At 40.2% G+C, this 20,581-nt stretch overlaps 1 pseudogene; it reads right to left on the reverse strand.

Moving 5' to 3' along the window:
• Nucleotides 1–3,805: 3,805 nt before the first annotated feature.
• LOC100688202 overlaps nucleotides 3,806–20,581 on the reverse strand; it is a 31,778-nt pseudogene continuing 15,002 nt past the window's right edge.

Consider the following 20,581-nt stretch of genomic DNA (forward strand, 5'->3'; position numbering starts at 1 on the left):
TTTGGCTCAAGGTATGATCCCAGGGTCGAGGATCAAGTCCCACATCAGGCTCCCCACAAGGAGCCTTCTTCTCCCTCTGCTTATGTCTCTGCCACTCTCTGTGTCTCTCATGAATAAAGAAATAAAATCCTTTAAAAAAAATATTGTGCTAGGATTCCAGCCTCTTCAAAACTTAATTTCTTTTTAAGCTAAAGCATTTATTTATTTATTTATTTATTTATTTATTTATTTATTTTGATTTTATTTCTTTATTCATGAGAGACACACAGAGAGAAGCAGAGGGAAAAGAAGGCTCTTCAAAGGAAGCCTGTTCCAGGACTCAATCCCAGGACCATGGGATTATGACCTGAGACAAAGGCGGCACTCAACCACTGAGCCACCCAGGTGTCCCCTAAACTAGAGCATTTAATAAGCAATGTTAACTATATGCAGGTAGAGACTCCTATTCTTGAATGGTCTTATCTCCATTAGGGCAATAAGTATTTCTCTTCCAAGTGACTATTACTATTTGACCAAAGGCTGGCAAATCACCTCCTGTTGTCTCCCTGCTTTCTACCTTTATTGTGTAGGTAGAAAGACTCTACTTATTTTAGTTTCTCAGTGAGGAGTAATGAACACAACTCCACAGCCTAGGTAAGGGTTTCTTCTCAGTAGCAATTAAAGTACAGTCATATCCCTGGGAAACCGCTTTTCTGTCTCCTGAATCAGTTTAGGGATGGAGAATTGGAGCTCAAAATAATTGTTCTAGCTAAGTGGTATTTTTAAAATAGTACTATGCCATGTTTTAATTTTTTAATTATACAAGTAATGTATGCACAAGACTAAACATTTTTAAACGGTATTGCAAGGTATAAAATAAAAATAAAGATATTTCCATCTCTTGACTTTTCAACTACCAACATCTATTGATTGCTAATTATGAAAGATAACAAAATTTAGCACTCTTAAATTGTTTCTCACTTTATCTACTCTTCCCCTCAGTTTTTGTTGTTTTCTTCTAGTAATTATTTTTAGAATCTTAAATATATGCTTAGGTCTTTCTTTCTTAATCTATCAATTGTGGTTTGCTAAATTTTAAATTTCACCAGTCTAAAGTATTGTAGGATTGTTACCAACTATAGAACAAGACAGGTGCGCTATCTAGTGCATTTAAAACACAGCCAATAATTCTCGGGGTGGCTGGGTGGCTCAGTTGGTTAAGCATTGTGCTCTTGACTTCAGATCATAATCTCAGGATTGTGGAACGGAGCTGAGCCCCGTGTAGGGCTCCGTGTTCACCACCAAGTCTGCTTGTCACTTTCCCTCCCCTTCTGCCCCTCCCCTTGCTCACATGTGTGTGCACACTTGTGCTCTCTCTCATAAATTAATTAATTAATTAATTAATTACAGCCAATAGTTCTTATAGTTAAGAATTGTTAGCATTCTTTAATTAATAGAACATTTAATATCAAACTAATCAAAAATCTTAAAATTAGGTTTATAAGTTTCTAAATTTTAAGAAAACTTAATATAGTACAAGCTCAGACTATGTTATAAACTCAGACTATGTTAAAACTCAGACTATGAAATATGAAATCTCATTTTCTGTATCTTTAAGAATTCACTTCTATTAGAGGAGCTAGAATTATGGTAATCCAGCTAGATTTTGAGTCCCTCTTTATCATAAATAGTTTTTATTATATTTTCAAAATAAGAAGTTACAGTAATAGCATCAACAACTTTAATTATGAAGAGTAAACAGTCCAGCTTGTCCCATGTCAGGGTGGCATTTGCTGAGCTCTTTGTCATATGCTAACCATAAAAGGTTCCAATTTAGATCCTATGAGACAACGTCTAATTTTAGATCAAGCAATAGAAATACAAAGTGATTGTACAAGAAGGGTTCCCAATCATGTCATGTTCTTTTAGCTAAAGGACCAAAAACGAACAAACAAACAAAAAAACTCTTTTATGAGAGTTAGGGAAGCAAGATTTGACCTAATGATAATTAAAACCCTGAACTTTCTAAAAAGACAAAATTGTACAATGGATATATTATGTGCTGCAAATTATTACATTTTTGCAATAAGTCAAAAAAAATGTCAGAGTGCCTAGGTAGCTCAGTCATTTGGGCATCCAGCTCTTGGTTGTGGCCAGGTCATGATCTCCAGGTCATGAGATCAAGCTCCACATAGAGTTCCATGCTCAGTGGACAGTCTGAGATTCTGCCCCTTTCCTTCTTCCTTCTCCCTCTTCCACTCTCCCTCCCCAGCTGCCCTTCTCCCTGTGCTCTCCTTCTCTAAAATAAATAAATAAAATCTTTTTAAAAAAAGTCCTCAGTAAGATCAGATAAAAGGAGATAAGAAAACGTGGATATGATTAATCCTTAGGCAATATTTAGCATACTGATTAAATTAGAAACAAAATTCTAGAAAGAAAATACTTTTAACTAGTATGAATACTTAAACAGTAACTTTAAGTTCTTATTTTGCTCAGAATTGTATTTAGAAGGAAGTCCTAATACTATATCCTGAAAACTTTAGATCTTGTGTGGTTCTCTATAAAAACATATATTGCAATATAAGCATCAACATGCCATCAACTGTTAGTTTTCTAAAAATAAAGTTCGATCTTATCCTGCAAAGATTTTATATAGTAGTATTAACTGGAGGCCAAAGAACCCACCCAAATCCTGTTGAGAATGTTTGTAGGCAGTATCCCAAAGTAAAGGCACTCTGAGCTGACATTTAAAGAACTACTTTATTATCTCAGCTAGTTTTAACCTCTCTGAGCCTTGGTAACCTCATCTGATAATAGGGATAACATTATGTGTTATCCTTACTTCCCTGGGAAATTTTGAGGATCAGGATGAGATAATGTATCTGAAAATCTATAAAATACTGCACAAGTATTTTATTACCTCAATAAATATTCATGGAGAACCGATATAAGAATTGTATGTTAAGTAATATGAAAGCAGAAGAAAGGAAATGGATCTTGCCCTCAAGAAGAAGGAGACACCCTGCAACAAAAATAACAAACAGCTAGGAGGAAGGAGAAGGAGAAAGGTAGTAGAGGAAGAGGGATAGGAGGAAATGGAGGAAGAAGGAGGAAGAAACATTGACCAACATATTTTATCTTTTTGCTCAGAGCTGTAATACTTGATTGTGTCTTTTGGCCTTTGATATAGAAGTCCACAAAGAGGACCTAACTTTTTAATTTTCTTGCCTGCGGTTTCATAGTAATCAAAGTTAATATTTAAACAGAGCTAAATATATAAATTATCTCATTTAATCTTCACAAAACCCTTCAAGTATTATCAATCTTCTTTTACAGATGAGGGAATCAAAGCTCAGCAAGATTAAAGTTATTGGACCCAAGTCCCATACCCAATGAATGACCAACCAAGATCACTGCTCCAGGTCTAATGCTTTGAATTTCCATTTACTAAAGCAATTGCTTCTGACATCTCTTGGCCTTCCAGAAAAATATTATTCCTATTTTCTACCTTAAAATGAACAGTTGTATAATAACCAAAACTACCTTGAGAAAGAACAACAAAACTGGATGCATTAAACCCCCTGATTTCAAACTATACTACAAAGCTATAGTAATCTAAACAATATGGTATTGGCATAAAAACAGACACATAGCTCAATGGAGTAGAATAGAGAACTCAGAAATAAACCAAGACATACATGGTCAATTAATTTATGACAAAGGAGCCAAGAATACACACTGGGGAAAGGACAGTCTCTTCAATAAATGGTGTTGGAGGGCTGCCTGGGTGGCTCCAGTTGGTTAAGCTGCTGGGCTCCAGAGGCTACTAATCCTCCTTGAGAGTGAGCCTTTCAAAGAGATACTTGCCCAGCCCAGCCTAGAGGCCAGCCTGAAAAGGTTAGTCAGGTGGTCACTCATCGTTTTGGTGAGTTTCACCTCCTCATCTAGGAAGTGGTTCTCCAAAAAGTCACAGAGATGGGAGGTCAGCAAGGACAGAACCCAGGGCATACAGTTCCAAAAGGGCCTGGTTCAGGCTTTTCCAGAACACAGGCAGTTCAGGGTTTTCTTGGGATGGCTGCTGCACATCTTGGAGGAGGATGTGGCCAACATGCTGGTTTTGAAGCTTCAAGAGACATTCAGCACCCTTGTGCTTCTCTTTAGCCAACTTGTAGAAAAAGTGGCCCACATCCTCCAGAGCCACATCATCATAGTCAAAATGAAAGCCCAGAGAGAGGTAGGTGTTGGAGGCCTGCAGATGCATGTTGACCAGGCACTTGACAGTGGCCTCCATCTTGGTAGAATAATTCTGATGAATCTGGGAGCTCATGGTTGATTGGCAATAAGGAGCTAAACTCAAAATAGGGTGTCCAGGAAGCACAGGATGGCCAAGAAAATGGCTCCAAAAGTTGTCACTGGAAAAAAGGTTAGAGGGTTGTCAGAGATTGGTAGAAGGGGTATCCCTGTCTGTTCTGTCCAAACACTGTTGAAACAAGAGATAGATCTGTAGGACCGCTGGGTGCATTGTCACACTTATATGTAGAATCTTAAAAAAAACATAACAATAAAAATTTCATAGATTGTAGGTTGCCAGAAGGAGGTGAAGGGTGAATAAAATGGGAAAAAAGAGTCAAAGATACAAAGTACTGTTATAAAATAAGTAAGTCATGAGGTTATAAAGTACTGCATGGCAATTATAGTTAATAATACTATATTGCATATTTGGAAGTTGCTAACAGAGTAAATCTTAAAAGCTTTTTGCCTAAGAAAAAAAATTCTGTTACTATATGTGGTGACAGATATTAACTAGATTTATTGTAGTGGTAATTTTGCAATATATATAAATATCAAATCATTATGTCATATACCTGAAACCAAGATAATGTTGTATGTCAATTATACCTTAGTTTTAAAAAAGACATGATGGGGTGCCTGGGTGGCCCAGTTGATTAAAGCATCCCACTCTTGGTTTCAGTGCAGATCATGATCTTGGGGTCATGAGATGAGCCCCACATCAGGCTCAGCATGGAGTCTGCTAGAGATTCTCCCTTTCTTTCTCTATGCCCCTCCCCCCACCCATGCGCATGTGTTTTCTCCATCTCAAACAAACAAACAAATAAATCTTTATTTATTTAAAGATTTATTATTTATTTATTTATTCATGAGAGACACACAGAGAGAGAGAGAGGCAGAGACATAGGCAGAGGGAGAAGCAGGATCCATGCAGGGAGCCTGACGTGGGACTCGATCCTGGGTCTCCAGGATCAGGCCCTGGACTGAAGGTGGCATTAAACCGCTGAGCCACCGGGGCTGCCCCAAATAAATCTTAAAAAAAAAAAAAAAAAAAAGACATCAGGGCACCTGGGTGGCTTAGATGGTTAAGCGTCTGCCTTCAGCTCAGGTCATGATTTCCAGGTCCCTAGAATCCAGCCTCACACGTACACCCAGCTCACCAGGGAGTCTGCTTCTCCCTCTCCCTCTCCCTTTTCTCCTGCTTGTGCTTTCTCTTTCTCTCTCAAATGAATAAATAAAAAATCTTAATAAAAAATTAAATCTAATTTTAAAAAGATGTGAATGGACAAACTGAAGTATATTAATGTAAGGACTATAGAGCAATACAAAAGGATTATTATTGATACTTATTGATACATATAACAAAATAGTTGAATCTCGGAAAAATTATGAAGAGTAAAAAAAGCAGGTAGGGATTTCCTGGGTGGAAATCCCTACCTGGTTAAGCTGGTTAAGCATCTGCCTTCAGCTCAGGTCATGATCTCAGGCTCCTGGGATTGAACCTCACATTAGGCTCCCTGCTCAGTGAGTAGTCTGCTTCTCCTTCTCCCTCTGCATGTTCCCCATGTTCCTTCTCTTTCTCTTTTTCTCTCTCTTTCTCAATTTCTAAATAAATAAATAAATAAAATAGATCAAGCTATATTTATATATATATGTTTACACAAATATATTTATATAAAATCTAGAAAACTCAAAATGGCAGAAAGTTAATTAGTAGTTTCATGGGGATGTAAGTAGAGGGAGAGATTACAAAGTACAAAATATTTTGGAGCAGATAGAAATGTTATTTTGTTTTTTTTTTTTTGTTTTTTTTTTTTAATTTATGATAGTCACAGAGAGAGAGAGAGAGAGAGAGAGAGAGAGAGAGGCAAAGACACAGGCAGAGGGAGAAGCAGGCTCCATGCACTGGGAGCCCGACGTGGGATTCGATCCCGGGTCTCCAGGATTGCACCCTGGGCCAAAGGCAGGCGCCAAGCCGCTGAGCCACCCAGGGATCCCTAGAAATGTTATTTTGATGGTGGTGACAAATACATATATCAAATTTTATACTTTAAATATGAATAGTTTGGTATATTGATAAATCAATAAAGGTGAGGGGGAACATGATTAAAGAAAAAAAATATTGTTGTTTTAATTTCCTGTAGAATGGTCTGTGATCCTTTCAAAGAGCAGCTTGTTTTCCATAATTCAAGAGAGTTCACTTAATTAGGTCAGTTTTATAATTTCTCAATTTTGACCGTAAGTGGTTTTCACAACACTGACACCTTTATTTTTATTTTTTTATTTTTATTTTTTGACACCTTTATTTTTAAATCTGGACACCTTAAAAAGGCTGAGGAGAGTGTCTTGATTCTTTCTCAGTAACTGGCTGAAATGTATTTGTTTGCAGGATTTCTTTCTTTTTAAAATGGAGCCAAAGCAGGGTTTGAACTTACAACTATGAGATCAGGGCCTGAGTTAAGATCAAGAGTTGGATGCTTAACTGAATGAGCCACCCAGGAGCCCCACTTTGCTGGATTTCTAAGAGGAATAAACTACTCTCATTGTACCCAGCATTTTATTAGGCTACAAGCAACCACGGGTTGCTCATAGGCTATTTTAAAGGAGGAGAGTCTATTGTAAAGCTATATTTAGAACAAAACTGGAACTGGATTTCAAACTGGAAAGTCATCAGGATCTGAGGCAACTCTAGGAATTAGCTATCCTTTTCGTCTTTCTTGTGGGTAGCAACTCTTACTCTGTGACAGCCACTTTTTCTCTCTATGTATTTATTCTACTCTCCTTCCTCTACTCATTGTTTTATTTTTCTAAAATATCTTCAGTTTGCTCCTCCAGGTCCACTTTTCATCCTTCACCATAAGGCTCTCTTTCCTGGAAGCCTGACCTGTACAGATTATATGAACAAAATGAGGACTGTATTTATTCTCCTGGCTTTCTCCTTGCAAGGTCACTTTAAGCACACTGTCCCTCAACCAGAGATTAAATGCTCCTCTCAAAGTGACTCTCTCTACACAACTTTCCCCTTCTAACCTCTTCCTTCACTTGGCCCTTCAGGTCTAAGGGTGGTAATAGCTCCCTTACTACCCAGATGAGGTTCCTCTATGATCCCCATAGCTCCCTTACACCCTGCCCACATATTTCTAATTAGTTCCTTTGTACATAAAATCTCCTCAACTTATCATTTGCACATGTTTTTTGTTTTCTTGTTAGAACCCTGAGTTACATATTTGTTTATCTTATTTTTCGTGTTTTATTTCACAGCTTCTGCTTTGGTTTGCCATGATCCACCAAGGCTCCAATTCTATCCTTACCTAATATTCTCTATATTTGCAAATTCCAGTATCTAAGTGAGAAAATCTCAGGCAAGTGGCTTACTTTGTTTTTCTTTCTCTCTCTCTCTCTCTCTCTCTCTCTCTCTCTCTCTCTCTCTCTCTCTCTCTTTTAAGGATTTTTTTTTTTTTTTAATCCAGGAGAGACGCAGAGAGAGAGAGGCAGAGACACAGGCAGAGGGAAAAGCAGGCTCCCTGCAGGGAGCCCGATGTGGGACTTGATCTTGGGACTCCAGGATCACGCCCTGAGTGTAAGGGCAGACATTCAACCACTGAGCCACCCAGGCATCCCCTTACTTTGTTCTTTCAAAGTAAGAAAGAGTGGGAGATCACGGGCTAGCTGAAGGACTGACAGCTCTTAGGACAGTTGCCTGTTCCTGGGCCACACATTAGGGGAAGGGAAGTATGAAAGTGAAAAATAGCATAGTACAAATACCCTGTCCTCAGAAACCAAAAATGAGATGATCTCTCATAGAAAGTAACTTTGAGCATGAGCGGGTTCAATGTTTAACGTGAAAAAAATTTAAAGATGTTATAAAATATTCTGGTTATTCTTAACCATGCTAACATTTTGTGATGTACTAATATCTATCCTCCTTTGGCCTTATCACATTAAGTTTGCTTGTCCTCATCATTTATAATGACCCAGAGGAATCCAAGGCTTGAGGTTGATTAAAATCATGCGTCTCAACAGGATAGCATAGGCAGCTAAAGTACCAGAAATAATTCAGGCTTTAAAGCCAAGTAAGCTTGGCTCAAAACCCTAACGTTACAACTTATTTGTTTATTGCTCTGAACTTCCATTTCGTCATCTGTAAAGTAAGTATAATTGTATCTACCTTATAGAGTTGTTATGCAGATTAATGAGAACATACCTAAAGCGTAAAACAGTAGATGCTCAGTAAATAGTAGTTATTACGAGCTCATATGCTTGTTTTAATTAAACACTCACAGAAAAAGCTTTTGGCTTAATTTAGAATCATTTTTAAAGGAGGGGAGAAAAAAAAGGAAAACAGATTATTACTTTCCCTATCTTTCCCTGCTAAGCTTCAGGACCTAAGATTGTTGTGAGTTCAGTCATACCAAATTCTGGAGTCAATCCACACCATCCCTAATGGTATGTTAGAAATATCATTGCCACCAGCAGATGAATCTGAAATCAATCTTACCCTGAAAAACATATCCTATATACCTATATATGCCTTTTCCTCAACTCTCAATTGTTTTTTGTTTTGTTTTAAAGATTTTATTTACTCATTCATGATAGACACAGAGAGAGGCAGAGACACAGGCAGAGGAGAAGCAGGCTCCATGCCCGGAGCCCGATCCGGGTGATGTGGGACTCTATCCTAGAACTCCAGGATCACACCCTGGAGCCGAAGGCAGACACTCAACCACTAAGCCACGCAGTTGTCCCAACTCTCAATTGTTTTGACCAATCTGTAGAATTTTTACTTTGATGATTTGCATTATTTCCTCCCTTAGGAACAGAAGCCCTCCCTCTTTTTTTTTTTTTTTTAAGATTTTACTTATTTATTTGATAGAGAGAAAGACAGAGGTAGCGAGCGAGTGAGAGAGAGAGAGAGAGAGAGAGAATGAGCAGGGAGAGAGAAAGAAGTAGGCTCCCTGCTGAGCAGGGAGTCCTATGTGGGCTCCATCCCAGGACCCTGGGATCGTGACTTGAGCTGAAGGCAGATGCTTAATCACTGAGTCACTCAGATGCCCCTAGAAACAGAATCCTAACTTGAACCCTAACCTGGCTGTCTGGGGGCCCCTCCAAAATCTGCTTGGTCTAGCACTTGGCAGTTCCTTCTCTCTGGAGCTGATCCAACCTTTGTATCCCCAGCTGATGGCTAAGGACCTATTTCAAACTGGAAAGACCCTACTAACGCTATTTGTATTCTTTTTTTTTTTTTTTTTCGCTATTTGTATTCTTATTTGATGGGAGCCAGTTTGGCAAATAGGTTTCATATTAGGTAACAGCAGGATTTAGTTTCCTGGAGCCCTTTGCTGAAAAGTACTGTAGGGCCTTACTTCAACTAAGAAAGAGGACCCTAACTGACAAAGAAAGTGTGCCTTCAGGGCAAGATTAGGAAATGTGGAAAGAAAATGTGGTCGCATATAGGCCAGGCCCTGGCTTAGAGATGGTGATAGCATTTGCCACCTTGGTTTAGTGATTCCCGTTGCTTGATTCCCATACTAGGTTACAGTCCTTTTGCATTAATGCCAGCCATTAAGCCTGAGTTTTTCCACATGCTTTTGAACCTTGTGATTTAGACTGAGGTTACCCTGGGTGGGGGTGAGGGGTGGCCTTTACAGTAATTGGTTGGCTGTGACTGGCGGTCATTGTTCTTCTCCAGGGCAGGGTAGCTGTATCTACATAACTTCTCCATTTTCAACTTAGGGTGGTGTAACAATTTGTCACTGTTATAAACCCTGGGTTACTTTCCTATCATTTGTGATTCCCCTACACTCCACCTACACCTTTATAAATGGTCTCCCCTCAAGTTATCCTATTTTGAGTGTTCCATCTGTTTCCTGTTGGTGCCCTAATACAAGTACTTACTATGTACAAGGCACTGAGGATACAACAGTAAACAAAGAGATAAAAATTCCTACTTTCTGGAGATTAGATTCGAGCCAGCTCCAAAATGTCTTACAGGAGAGCCTGCCTGACTTACAGCCTTGCCGGTCTGAGATTCATATGCCTGTCTTGTCATTAGTCACAATGAAGGAAATGCACAGCTGTGCCTGTAAGCGTAGTAGTTTTGTATAAACCCTTAATATAAAGTCATCAGAAAATCCTAAGGGTATCTGATGAGGATGCAGAAGGCAAGTTGAGGGCAAAACACAAGCTGCCACCTTGCAACCTTCCCCCACTCCTGGGTGGGATATGTGTGACATTCCTCCAGGAAACTTCCAACTATCTTGACATTAATCTTTTGCTAGAGGGGAGGACACAATGGAATATTACTCAGCCATTAGAAACGACAAATACCCACCATTTGCTTCAATGTGGATGGAACTGGAAGGTATTATGCTGAGTGAAGTGGGTCAATCGGAGAAGGACAAACATTGTATGTTCTCATTCATTTGGGGAATATAAATAATAGTGAAAGGGAATATAAGGGAAGGGAGAAGAAATGTGTGGGAAATATCAGAAAGGGAGACAGAACATGGGGACTCCTAACTCTGGGAAACGAACTAGGGGTGATGGAAGGGGAGGGGGGCAGGGGGTGAGGGTGAATGGGTGACGGGCACTGAGGGGGGCACTTGACGGGATGAGCACTGGGTGTTATTCTGTATGTTGGTAAATTGAACACCAATAAAAAATAAATTTATTATTTAAAAAAAAGGGGGGAGAGGACAATCTTAGCTTGACAATAGCCAGGCCTCCAGTATCCTGTGTGTCTTCTTTAGTATATGAAAGTCCTTTTGGACACTTCCCTTTTTCCTTATTTCCCTCAACCCTATAGAATATATTCAGCCCTTGCTCACAACCCCAGTACAGCAACTTTTTCTGCCAATGGGTCCTGTCACTGTGCTTTAATAAAATCACCTCTTTGCACCAAAGGGGTTGACTCCAGACCTCACCAACCTTTAGAAAACACAGCAGTAGGGTCTCTCAGACTTCCTGAAATCTCTTATGTGTTGCCTTCATTTATTCAACAAATATTTATTAAGAGCCTAAGTGCTCAATACATGTTAGTTGCTTTACTGTGTTCTAGGTATCATGCTGTAAGCTGAGAGGTAGAGGGAGGGTAGGAAAAAGAAGGGAACAAAGATGAATAGGATGGGTTGTGTGAGAAATAGGCTCATAAACAATCACCATGCAATATAAAATGGCTGTAATAGAGTTTTGTGAGAAGTGCTGTGAGAGTATAGAGAAAAGAATGACTTAATTCATTTTGGGGATTGGGAAAGGCTTCTCTGATGTGATGTTTGATCTGAGCTTGGATGGATGAGTAAATAGTTTTCCAGAAAGAGGAACAGGGAAGGATGTTTTGGAAGAGGAAAGGAGTTATGTAAAGTTCTGAGAGTGTGTCAGAAAATAAATAGTTTGCTCCACAATATAGAGTACCATGTTGGGGATGGTGGCAAGGAATGGGACTGGAAAAGACATGCAAGATCCAACTTTTGAAGGAGGATTGTATTTGAAGAGTTTGGAGTTTATTCTAGCAAATAACAGGAAATCCTTCAAAGAATTTTAAACAGAGAAGTGAAGAAAAATCATATTGTGTTTTAAAAAGAAAATGGGGAGAGCAGTAGATATGGAAAAAGATGAAAAACATGGAGAACACATAGACTTTTATTGTAACAGTAGAGGAAAGATATGACGAGGGCCTACATTAAAACGATGAGATTGGACAGATAGGGAGTAAACTTCATTGATAATTAGGAGGCAGAATCAAAAATTTCAAATTTATAACGTGCGGATGAAGATGGAAAGGGAAGAGACCAAAATAATGCAAAATGGATGGGAAACTAGTCGCTGATTTGGTAAAACAGAGAAAGGGAAATTGAAATATCTTGACAGATGATGAGGGAACTCTAGCTGAGGACAAAGCACAAGCTCACACCCAATCCTGGGGGGTGACATTCCTCCAGGAAGTTCCCAACTGTCTTAAGTTAATGTCTTGCTAGAGAGAAAAACAACCTTAACTTGACAATGTCAAGGCCTCCAGTATCTGGTGAGTCCTCTTTGGCATAAAAATCCTTTTGAAACCTTCCTTTTTCTTACCTCCTCCAACCCTGTAGGTATATAATCAGCCACCCCTCACAACCCTTCATAGCCCCTCTTCCTGCCCACTGGTCCTGTCCCTGTACTTTAATAAAACCACTATTTTGTACCAAAGATGTCTCAAGATTCTTTCTTGGTCATCAACTCTGGACCTCACCCCACCAAACTTCACCTCTATTCTAAAACTACATCACCAGGGGTGCCTGGGAGGCTCCGTTGGTTAAGCCTTGGGTTCAGGTCACGATTCCCAGGGTCCTGGGATTGAGTTCCGCATCAGGCTCCCCACTCAGCTAGGAGCCTACTTCTCCCACTGCCTGCCACTCCCCTTGCTTGTGTGCCCTCTCTCCGTGTCAAATAAATAAAATCTTAAAAAAAAAAAAAAAAAAAAGAAGAGGAATCTGTCTTGCCAAAGGAGAAACCAATAAGAAGCGAGCTGATTGTTGCAGAAACTAAAAAATGTCAGTCACTGAAGATACCAGGTGTGTTAGAAGCTGAGAAGTGAACTGAAAATAGGTAAGTTGATAGTCTAATATTACAAAGAATGTTGGGCCCACAGATCACTCCTGTCCACCAGCTGAGTCAGCGGGTATCCCTTCTCTAGCAACCTCCTCTTGAACTAGAAAGGCCTTGAGGTCAGAGATATTAGGCAAAGTAGAAAGTAGGGGTGAGACCTAAAACTTGGAAAGAGGATTGAGTTTCCCAAATCCTGGAACTGCCCCTCCCTTTTCTGGGTCTCCAACTCAACTCCTGGAATGTTTGCACCCAGAGTCAGAGATAGTCCTCAAGCAGAAGACTCTCACCTACCTCTCCCTTTATAGGAATGTCCATAGGAAACAAGCCTCATACACATTGAGCTTGTAATCAGGTATTTCAGTCCCTCACTCTTTTCTTTTTTTCTTTTTAAAGTTTTATTTATTCAAGTAATCCCTACATCTGCCGTGGGAGCTTAAACTGCAGGCCCCGAGATCAAGAGTCGCATGTTCTTCCAACTGAGCCAGTCAAGGTACCTTTTTAATCCCTCACTCCTAAACATGAACAGACAGTCAAAAGTCACCAGGAAAGTGAAGAAACTCTGTTAAAAAGGAAGGCAGAGGGATGCCTGGGTAGCTCAGCAGTTGAGCCTCTGCCTTCGGCTCAGGGCATGATCCTGGGGTCCTGGGGTCGGGCTCCCTGCGTGGAGCCTGCTTCTCCCTCTGCCTGTGTCTTTGCCTCTCTCTCTCTCTGTGTGTCTCTCATGAATAGATTAATAAAATCTTAAAAAAAAAAAGAGGAAGGCAGAAATAGACACAGAGCAAAGGGAATTGGAGGAAACAGCATGCAGGGAGTTGAGGAAAATATTTTTTAAAAATTAGTATCTTTATTGGAGTGCCTTGGTGGCTCAGTCAGTTAAGTGCCTCAACTCTTGGTTTTGGCTCAGGTCATGATCGCAGGGTCATGGGATCAGCCTCATATCTGTGCTCCTGCTGAGTGCAGAGTCCGCATGAGATTCTTTTTTTTTTTTTTTTTAAGATTTTATTTATGCATTCATTCATGAAAGACACAGAGAGAGGGGATTCCTGGGTGGCTCAGCAGTTTGGTGCCGGCCTTTGGCCCAGGGCACGATCCTGGAGACCCGGGATCGAGTCCCACGTCGGGCTCCCTGTGTGGAGCCTGCTTCTCCCTCTGCCTGTGTCTCTGCCTCTCTCTCTCTCTATGTCTATCATGAATAAATAAATAAAATCTTTTAAAAAAAGAATGATATTTATAAAAAAAGAAAGACATGATTTTATTTATCATAAATAAATAAGAATAAAAATAAAAATAAAAAAGAAACTATGATTTTATTTATCATAAATAAAAAAATTAAAAAAAATAAAAAAAAAATAAAGTCTGGCCAAATGAAAAGGTGCTCGTAGCAGGTGCAATATTCTGGAGATGATAGATAAGCATTTATTTATTCATGAGAGACACAGAGAGAAAGAGAGGGAGAGACACAGGCAGAGGGAGAAGCAGGCTCCATGCAGGGAGCCCGATGCCAGACTCAATCTCAGGACTCCAGGATCACACCTTGGGCCGAAGCGAGGCGCTCAACTGCTGAGCCACCCAGGTGTCCCTAAAATATTTAATGAAAGTCTTTTTCTCTGATTCTGTGTTCTCCCAGCAACCTTATAATTATAATTTGTCTTCCCATATAAAGTTCCTAAAGGAAGAGAAAGGACATACAACTAAAGACACAAAGTCCTCTTGGACTTTTTATTATACTTTTTATTATAATATAAATAAGCCAGCACTTGCATTTTTATATAGTAGACTCTATAAATGAGGTTAATGTCAGAATCTTTTCAGAGTCCTGGACATCTCTATGGCCTTCAAGACTGAGGGCCAGATACTGACTTGTGAATTCACCCAGATGGTGCCAACCTAGAGGGATCAGTCAGCCAGCACTGCCTTGGCAGTACTCTGACCTCTCTACGTATCACCTTCTCCTTTGAAGTTCTTCACCTATATGAAGGGATATATTAATAATGTGACACAGGAGACACACATCATTGTTCTAAAACTAAATGATCCTAGTTAGTCTTTTATTTTTTCAATTCTGATATTAAGGTGTTTTTTTTTTTCTTTTAATTTGAGAGAGAGAAGTGAGTGCATGAGGAGTGTAGAAGAGGCAGAGAGAGGGGCACTTGGGTGGCTCTGTCGGTTGGACGTCTGCCTTCAGCTTGAGTCATGGTCCTGGGGTCCTGGGATCAAGCCCCATGTACGGCTTCTGGCTTTCCCTTCCCCTCTGCTGCTCCCGCTGCTTGTTCTCTCTCTCTCTCTCTCTCTCTGTCAAGTAAATAAATAAAAATCCTATTTTTTAAAAAAAGAGGCAAAGGGAGAGGGAGAAGCAGATTCCCCTCTGAGCAGTGAACTAGCCGTGAGACTTGGTCCAAGGACCCTGAGATCATGACTTAAACTGAAGGCAGACACTTAACCAACTGAGCCACCCAGGCCCCTCATGATCTGTTGCACATTGGTTCTTACTTACACCCACATAGGTTGAGAATTTGAACTCCATAACTACCTACTGACAATATTAAGGACAACTCACTGTCCATTACATCTGGGCAGGATAAATACCACAGTCTACTTGCAATTTCTTCTAAAGCTCGCGATCATAAAGAGAGCTTCATGACTGAGAGAGGCATCAAGGTTGCTGTTACCTTCTTGCACTTTTTATGGTCCAGGCCTTGCCACTGGAAGAGTAATTCATGGACCAACGGCATTTGCAACACTTGGAAGCATGTTAGAAATGCACCATCTCAAGCCCCATCTCGCTCTTACTGAATTTGAATTTGCATTATAGCAAGGTCTCCAGGTGAATCAAATATACTGTAACATTTGGGAAGCACTGATCCGAGGTGTGTTTTTCAAGCTGTAGTTGCAGCCCTTTAATGGCTCATGAAATCAGTTTAGTAGTTCTGCCACTGTAACTGGGCCCAAGGGCGTGAGAGCACCTGCTTCAGAAGTCCCAAACAGACCAAGTTCGGCCACTCGCCACTGACAAAATCCAAAGGCAGAGAAATGAGTAGTGGTGAAACAAGAAAGAAATTTATCTCAGCAAGGCCAACACTGGAAAGATCATAGATGACATCTCAAAGACTGCCTCTATAGGGCTGAAAATACTTCTAGGTTTATATAAGGAAAATGTGGGACAAAGGTCAGTGGGTACATGCAGGTGGGCAGGAAAGATCAGGTCGATCACTGTCTTGGGGTCAGTCACTTGGGGTCTTGCTGGCTCAGGGCAGTTATTGCTTGAGGGAGTAGTTTCAGTTTCCATTACTAAATTAAGAGATGAGCTGGAAAGAACTTAATCAATTAGAAAGTACAAACTGAGGTCAAAATGGAGGTGGTTGGGATTCCTCTTTCAACTCCAGCATTTAAAAAATGAGATAGAACAGAAACACTCTTACATGTGTAAGAGATTGTTTTATGAAACTCTTGTTTTAGTTACAAATAAATTTATATTTATTGAGTCCTTATGTAAATAGTGGTCCTGGTCAAAAAAGTTAGAAAGCCTCTGGGTTAGGGCACTGTTCTGTAAATGTTGTCTAGATTAGGAATCCCCAAAAGTATATAACATTTAGGCCCCCATTGAGGAGGGAACAGGAATTTATGTGTTAAATAAGTACTCCCAGGTAATTCTTATTCTCATGTATAGCGAATCTGAGAACCACTAGTCAGGCAGTGATTCTCAGTCTTTAGTATGCATTAGAATCACCTGGAGGGCTTGATAAACCACAGGGTGCTATGTCCCACCCCAGACTTTTTTTTTTTTAATTTTTATTTATTTATGATAGGCACACAGTGAGAGAGAGAGGCAGAGACACAGGCAGAGGGAGAAGCAGGCTCCATGCACCGGGAGCCCGATGTGGGATTTGATCCCGGGTCTCCAGGATCGCGCCCTGGGCCAAAGGCAGGCGCCAAACCGCTGCGCCACCCAGGGATCCCCAGACTTTTTAATTCAGTAAGTCTGAGGTGTTGCACACATATTTCAGTTCTAACAAATTCCAAGGTGATGTTGATGCTGCTGGTGTACCGACCACTGGCCCAGGATCATGAAATCATAACTGTCAAGGGCTTGAAATCAGGATATTGCTTCAAGCTGAATTATTTCTCTAACTTACAGCTAGACCCCGTCAACATTCTCAATAGTTTCTGTATACACCATCCCAGCATCATCATATAGCAAAAAGGCTTTTCTTGATCGTTCCAAGGAGGACCTCCATTGAATAGCTTTTTATTCTTCTATGAATCATGGTTCTAACAAGCCAAAGGATATACACCTTTTGCCAGTTCCTGCTTTCCCTGGAGTTTACCCTGTGCCGCATTCAGATTTGCACTCAAACAAGAATGTGATTAAAATTCAGAACTTGTGAACTTTTCTATTCACAGATACTTTTCTTACTAAAAGTATGGTCCTTCCATAGACAGCTTCCCTTTCACCTACGTGCTAATCAGAAATGCAGATTTTCCCACATGACCCCAGACCTACAGAATCAGAATCTCTGGGGTTAAGACTAATAATCTTGGGATCCCTGGGTGGCGTAGCAGTTTGGCGCCTGCCTTTGGCCCAGGGCGCGATCCTGGAGACCCGGGATCAAATCCCATGTCGGGCTCCCGGTGCATGGAGCCTGCTTCTCCCTCTGCTTATGTCTCTGCCTCTCTCTCTCTCTCTCTCATGACTATCATAAATAAATAAAAAAATTAAAAAAAAATAATAATCTTTAGGGACACCTGAGTGGCTCAGTGGTTGAGCGTCTGCCTTCAGCTCAGGGTGTGACCCGGGCCAGGGATAGAGTCGCGCATTGAGCTCCCTACCGGGAGCCTGCTTCTCCCTCTGCCTGTGTCTCTGCCTCTCTCTCTCTATGTCTCTCATGAATAAATAAATAAATTCTTAAAAAAAAAAAAAAGACTAGTAATCTTTAGAGTATCTTTAACAGGCTCTCCATGTGGTTCTTAGGCACCGTCAAGTGTGTGATACACTACACTAAATCACTTGCAGATGCTAGAAGCCACTGTTAAACGGTAGTATCTGTATATCACCACACTTGGATTCAGCTGTGTTCCTGGGGGACCCAGCAGCAATATTGACTTTGGGGATGTGACCCTGGTTTTTCTGACACCATGGCCAACACAGGGTAAGTAGCCTATAAATATCAGCCATACTTTCCTATATTTATTGGAAATGTTCATGTACACTTATAATAAGTGCATACTTATACCTCTTGAAGCTTATCACCAGAATTTTTCCCCTCCTTTCCTGATTCAGTGACTTTTTTCAACCTTCAACTATTTGCATGGAAATAAGTATCATTGTTTGTTTTTTTTAAAGATTTTATTTATTTATTCATGAGACACACAGAGAGAGAGAGAAAGGCGCAGAGACACAGGCAGAGGGAGAAGCAGACTCCATGCAGGGAGCCCGACGTGGGACTCGATCCCGGGTCTCCAGGATCAGGCCCTGGGCTTAAAGGAGGCACTAAACCGCTGAGCCACCCGGGCTGCCCAAGAAGTATCATTGTTAAACTGAAAGTTAATGGGTGGTGAATTTTAAAACTTGTTTTTAAACTTAAATTCAGAAGTTGAACAGAGACCTACATCGGATGTATGTAGGCTGTCTAAAACATATGGAAACCTATATTGTGGGCCAGAACCTGTCCTTAGCAACTCACAATCTACTCCTAATGAAGTCAACTCCATTTGGTGCAATACAATAAAAGACTTGGTATTGCCAGAAAAATCTTCATTTAAAAAAATTTCCCTCAAAATCAGGGGGATCCCTGGGTGGCTCAGAGGTTTAGTGCCTGCCTTCGGCCCAGGGCGTGATCCTGGAGACCTGAGGTTGAGTCCCACATCGGGCTTCCTGCATGGAGCCTGCTTCTCCCTCTGCCTGTGTCTCTGCCTCTCTCTCTCTTTCTCTGTGTCTCTCATGAATAAATAAATAAAATCTTTAAAAAAATTTTCCCTCAAAATCAATTACTTTCTTATCACATTATTAGGATAATTTCTCCCAGTGGAGTTTGAAGCTGCTGCATCAGCTCAACATACCTAATATCCCCATAAAACCTATCCAAGCTAATCTGGACATTGTGTGTGTATGCGTGTGTATTCACTACTTTTTAATACAAAGGGAGAACAGTTAGTTTCTTTTAAACCCATAACCCTTGTAATTCTTACTTTTCTTATTTTTTAAAAGATTTTATTTATTTATTCATGAGAGACACAGAGAGAGGTAGAGACATAGGCAGAGGGAGGAGCAGGCTCCCCACAGGGTGCCCAAAGCAAGACTCAATCCCAGGACCCCGGGATCATGACCTGAGCCAAAGGCAGACACTCAACCACTGAGTCACCCAGGTGCCCTATTTTTCTTATTTTAAAGAGAAGGAATTAGTCTTAGCAATATTCTTCCTTGTAATTAGTTACCACAATATATATTGATGGGCTTTGTTTTCTCTTTCACATTTGCACCCAACTGGAGGGTGCAACTGGCTTTGTGCAGTGCACACTCAGCAGCTACAAATTACTTTCTGTTTGCAAGTCCCCACCAGTGTACTATATCACCATTAGAGATTTGTCTATTACTGGTGACAGATACATTGCAAAAGGTCCAGAATAGTTGCAAAGATGCAGAAGGTTTAAGAATGGCTATAGCAAAAAATCTCCAGTGGTAAATTAGGACAGTGGGTTGTGTGATAGATAAGAGCGTGGGTTTTGGATTCCGACAGGTCTAGGTTTCATTTTTTTTTAAAGGTTTTATTTATTTATTCATGATAGACATAGAAAGAGAGAGAGAAAAAAAAAAAAAAAGAAAGAGAGAGAGGCAGAGACACAGGCAGAGGAAGAAGCAGGCTCCACGCTGGGAGCCTGATGCGGGACTCGATCCCAGGACTCCAGGATCAGGTAGGGGGCCAAATGCAGGCGCTAAACCCCTGAGCCACCCAGGGATCCCCCAGGTCTAGGTTTCAAATCACAGTGTCAGTATTTATAAACTGTGTTAACTTACATAAATTCTCAGAGCTTCATTGTTCTCATCTGGAAAACAGGAATAATAGTAAGAGTGTTGTAAGGATTAAATGAGATAATGCATGTAAAGCACTAATACTGCCTGGCATAATATAAATGCTCAGTAATTTTTAGCTATTCTTACTATTATTAGTAATCAGGTTATTATTTCGTAGGCCACGATGATTTATTCATGTTGAGTACTGAATGGTTATATGTCTCAGAAATGTAAATCTGTCTGCCCCTAGATACAAAATTATTTCATTCCCTTCATGTTGATTCTCCTTTATCTTTTTTGAGTGTATTTCTCTTCTTATAAGCAAACTCATGCTTCATAATAATTACAATTATGTGGTAGTACCAACATCAAGCTCCTGATTCCAGGGAACTTTATGCTATAGGTAAGGCTTGCTCTTTTGGAAACTACTAGCTTTGAATTTGTTCTTGGCAAGGAAGATTGTTCTCCCTTTATTCCTTGCTATTGTTTTCCCGATGCCAATTTTTTTTTCCAATGCCAATTTTATTTATTTTTTTTTTTATTTTATTTTTTTAATTTTTTTTCCAATGCCAATTTTAATTCAAAATATTTTTCTTTTGTCTTTTGGAGTTGGGTGGGTGTACTATTGCATCAGAAATGATCATGGTGCTTTAGTGGGTGAGGTGAGCTTGCATTTGTTCTTAGCTTTAAATATGTGTCAGTAACTATTTCAGTGGTATG

The sequence above is a fragment of the Canis lupus genome, chromosome 4 (genome assembly GCF_011100685.1).
Source record: "Canis lupus familiaris isolate Mischka breed German Shepherd chromosome 4, alternate assembly UU_Cfam_GSD_1.0, whole genome shotgun sequence".
NCBI lineage: Eukaryota > Metazoa > Chordata > Mammalia > Carnivora > Canidae > Canis > Canis lupus.